General features: G+C 57.0%; 1 long non-coding RNA gene across 1 annotated transcript; it reads left to right on the forward strand.

Annotated features, from left to right (window-relative positions):
• The first annotated feature begins 427 nt into the window (after window positions 1–427).
• LOC109501086 lies at window positions 428–4,202 on the forward strand. The gene is made up of 2 exons (XR_002742741.2): window positions 428–1,454; window positions 2,307–4,202. It is a non-coding gene; the product is annotated as an uncharacterized LOC109501086 (long non-coding RNA).
• The last annotated feature ends 447 nt before the right edge of the window (window positions 4,203–4,649 follow it).

The following is a 4,649-nucleotide window of genomic DNA, read 5'->3' on the forward strand; positions in this document are numbered from 1 at the left end:
CTCCAAATCACACCCCTCATGTCCCCAATGCGGAGAGCGCTGCCCAATCTGTTCCTTTTTAGAAAAAATTTAAATGTTTATTTATTGTTTAGAGAGAGAGACAGAGTGCGAGCGGGGGAGGAGCAGAGAGAGAGGGAGAGACATAGAATCCGAAGCGGGCTCCAGGCTCCGAGCCGTCAGCACAGAGCCCGACGCGGGGCTCGAACTCACGAACCGTGAGATCATGACCTGAGCTGAAGTCGGAGGCTTAACCGACTGGGCCCCCCAGGCGCCCCCCAATCTGCTCTTGAAAACGGCTGAGGCTGCAACAGAACACGGGCAGCGGGCAGTCTAGCAGCTGGACGCCAGAGGGAGGACACTTGCGGCTTTGTTTGGGGGATGATTCCGGAGGGCAGCTGGCTTTAGTCAAGCCTGTCATGAGGTTTGTCACGCTGAGTGAGGGTCACGGACATTTCATAGCAGAGACCTCTCCTATTGTCTGCCGCCCCTGCCCGGAGCCCGGCCCCTCCGCACAGGGAGAACACGTTCTGGAAAATGGTGTTTTCCAGAGAATTCGTTCATGCACTCATCCGTCCATCCATGTGGTCAGTCAGTCATTCCACTACTCACGTAGCCATTCGCTAGAGACACAGACAGTCCTGGACACCACGGCTGCGTCCTCGCCGGGTGCCGGGGGGAGAGCAATGAGGGGGGCCCTCCCCAGCATTGGGACTCTGTCCATCTGGGGAGAGATGGCGTCACAAGCGGCCAGGGGCCACACCGTGTGACACTGCTGTGGAGACTGTGTGAGCTCAGAGGAGGCCACGCCCTGGTGGCTGGGCCAGGGCGACGTGATGCGTGACGCTGTCTAGCTCCAGACCTTTCCCTGCAGGACTCACACACACACACAACACACGGGCCAGTCGCGGGGGCGCATGTGAGTGGTCAGCATCTGTGTGGCTTGGGCTTGGAGGACAGCACCCCCTCGCTCCGCGGCCCCAGCACCCCCGCGTCCCTCCTCCTCACCCTCGGGCACAGGTCAGGCTCCGCGGGCTGTGCTGCCCCCTCCCCGCTGCCCTGTGATCGCAGCCGCCCTGAGCAGTGGCGGGGGGACCCGCCCTGCCACGCAGCCTCGTCTCTGCTCGCAGCCGTGGCCCTGGGCGCGGGCCTCGCCATCCTGCCGCCAGCTGCTAGAAAGCCCCGGAGCCAAGCGGTTTGCCTTAGCACAGCTCCTTGTGAAGCAGCTGCAACTGGCCAGGGTGTGTGGATTCCAAACGGAATCCAAACGGATTACTCGTCTCCCCTGCAGCTGCCCTGCCCTGGCCCTCCCTCTGGGCAGCGGCTCCCCTAGCGATGGCTCAGCCTCCTTCCAGAAAGTTCAGTGGCTTGCAATTAGGCAGAACTCGGCTCCGTTCGTGTAAAAATGTCGATCTCACATCTATTTAAAGCTTTTCTTCCCTTTCCCCTCAGAGCAGGTGAGACTGGGCCGGGCTGGGGTTTCGGATGGAGGCTGGAGGCTGGGCGGGGTGAGGGGCAGGTGCCATCGGCTCCGACTGCCCTGCTCCCGCCCTGGCGCGGCCCTCGGAGCGGAGATGGGTGCAGGGAGGGAGAACAGAGGTTTTCTTCACACCCACCACTGCGGGTGTCCTTCTGTCTGGCTGGCCCTGCCGAGCCACCACCGGCAACCGGGTGGGATCCGTTGTCCACCCTCCTGGTGGTCAGACAGGATGTCCCTGGCCTCCGGTACCCCTGCCTGTGACTCCCCCCGCCCCATTATACTCTCTCCCTCCGGAGAGCCCCTCCCGGCTCTGGTCACCCCGGGGGTAGGTGGACGATTGGAGCCAAAGTCCCAAGGCTCCCAAACCGTGGGTCTCTCCTCTGGTTTCGCTGCCCTCACTTCAGCCCCCTTAGCAGGGCCCCGGACCTGCCCCAGACCCTGGGCCCCTCTCCTGGGCCCCTCTTTCGCTGCCCGTTCACCTGCAGAACTGGCTGTGCCCCATGCACCTGCGGCCTGGCTTCCCTCTTGTCTGTGCCCTTGTCCCCAGACACTGTACGTGCGGCTACACAGATGCCCTCTGGGCCGGGCTCGCAGGGCCCGCCCCTCCTCCTCCTCCACTCCACGTCCAAGCCTGACTCGTGGTGACACCGGGAGCTGACGCCCTCTGGAGCAGTGTGGCCACGCAAGCTCAGGGGGCTGGCCGGTGCTCCAGCCTCGGGCCCCGTGGCAGGCATGGGGGCAGGGCCGTGCACAGGAATGGGATGAGGTCCAGGCTATTTCAAACCTGTCTGACGTTTGGCCTGCATTTCTCTGTCCTTCTTCGTCTCAGAGTCATACTTGGACTGTTCTGCGTTGGCCGCATCCTCGATGGCAGCCGAGGGCGCGTCTCATCGCAGAACGCTGCGTCGCCCCCGTTTGCGAAGGTGGGCTTGGAATTCCGCAGCCTCCCCGGTGCACCACACCCTCATCCGTCTTATCTATCGGTGTATCTGCCGGACGGACATCACTGCTCGAGCAGAATCCGTGCATCAAGCCCAGGAACCGTGGTTCTGACGGCCCAGGGCCAGGCGTCCCGGCCGCTGCCTGAATCATTGAGGACACCCCAGCGGGCACATCTTTCTGAACCGGGGCAAGTCGCCTTTGTGGGCTCACTTCGCTCGTCCGTCACGATGAAGGACCCTGGTGATTATTCTAGGACGTGGGTTGCTATGGTGATGGGAAAGGGGGACTTTAGGCAGAGCTGACTTCCCTCCGTCTCCCTGCCTTCCTCCTCTCCCTCAGCCCCCTCTGAGATGGTGCCCCTGCCCTAGAGAGCCCTCTTCTGTCTTCCTGTCCCCTGCGCCATGGCTCCGGTCCCGGGGGTTCTGCAGGGTCCGATGTGGATGCCCGCTCGGGGAGCCTCCCGAACCAGCCCTGCGTTAGGGCTATTTTTCCGGCCCCTTCTGCAAACATTGCTGATCCTGGTGATTTGCAGAGTGCTGTGTACGCGAGTCACTTCCAATCTGTTCCTTGGTGGCAGGACGGGCCCTCTGGCAGCTTCTGCCTCCCCGCCTGGTCTTCTGTCTGCTGCCCTCCCCGTGGCCCACGTTCCTGCCAGCTCTGGGACCTGAGGGGGCCCCTGGATGTCCTGCGGGATTGCCATGGCAGCGAGAGCTTGTTTCAGCCCTTAAGGTGGTGTCTTCATTAAGCTCCTCTTGGAAAGAGCTTGGGCTGGAGTCTGCAAGCTGCATATTGAAGCAAGTCCGCTAATGTCAAAGTGTGTCTCCGGGTGAGACTCCAAATCGAAATATCCTCAGAACTTCTAACAAGTTAGATATCGTTTTGTATTCAATTTATCATTTTTTAATGGTCTGTGATTTTTTTTTTTTGTCCTGTTTAAGAAATATCACTGCTGTAAGATTACAAAGATATTCTCACATCTCCCTTTAGGAGCTGAATGGTGTCCTTTTTTTTTTTTTTAATTGAAATATATTTGACGTGTAACATTGTGCAAGTTCAAGGTGTTGATGTTGAGCTACGGGAGCAAAATGGGCCATCCCAAAATGCATCTCTTTGGCTTGTGGATTATTTGGGGCTAATTATTTTTGAGAAAGAGAAGACTCAGGAAGGTTTTCTTTTTCATCTCCCGCCTAAATGCCTGAAAGAATTTACGCAGAGGACCTGCTCCAGGAAGGGAGCTCTCACCCCACCCAACTACGGGAGCACATGAACTAGGAGTGGCCGACAGGGACGAGCCCAGCAAGGCCCGTTGGATCGAAATCCTCTCTCAGTCGTATTGTTTCTGGATGGCCCAGCACATGTTTGTTCAAACATTTTCTCTTTCCATTTCTCCTGTGAATTGCCTTCCTTGCCTTTGAAGCTCACACCCATAGTTCGGGACGACCCGTATACCTCCTTTTGCCCAGATGTCTTTGGAACCTCTCATTTTGATGCGGATTCCCCATAGGTACATAATTAAATTTTATTTTCTCCTGTTAATCCGTCTCATGTCAGTTTAATTCTTAGACCACACAAAAGAACCTTGAAAGTAGAGGAAAATATTTCCTCCCCGACACCGACTTGATACGTTTATGTATTGCCATAAGACTGCCATTGTAAAACTCGCAGATGTCTCTAGCCTGTCGCGAGAACCATTCTTTTTTGTGGTGGGAATAATTAAGGTCTGGTTTTGACTGAAGTATAACATTTATGCGGCCATGAAAGTATTAAAGCGTGCTAATCTTAAGTGTACAGATTGATGAAACTAAATTCTTATGTATCTGTGTGCCCGTGTAGCAGAATGAAGCGGGCTCTGGAGTTATATGCTCCTCCCCGCCCCCACCCTCCCCGCTCCCCCGCCCCCCACACCCTCTTGCTTTTTAATTAGGTCCAAGAGCCACGTGGTTAAGAACAAGCAACGCTCACGGCCATTTCCGGATTCGTTCCACATTTGTACTTTTTAAAAAATTGTGCTGAAAGCCACGTGAGGTATACACGCATGTGATGTTGTTAACCGCGTGCACGCTGTGGTACGGAAGGTCTCGAGAGCTTCCCATCTTGTGTGCCCGAAACTCTGCCCTCGCCATACAGCCGCTTGCCGTCTCCCCCCGCTCTTCAGTTCCTAGCACCCCTGTTCCACTTTCTGCTCCTGTGGGTTTGACTGCTTTGGATGCCTCATGTCGGTGGAATCATG

The sequence above is a fragment of the Felis catus genome, chromosome B3 (genome assembly GCF_018350175.1).
Source record: "Felis catus isolate Fca126 chromosome B3, F.catus_Fca126_mat1.0, whole genome shotgun sequence".
Classification (NCBI taxonomy): domain Eukaryota; kingdom Metazoa; phylum Chordata; class Mammalia; order Carnivora; family Felidae; genus Felis; species Felis catus.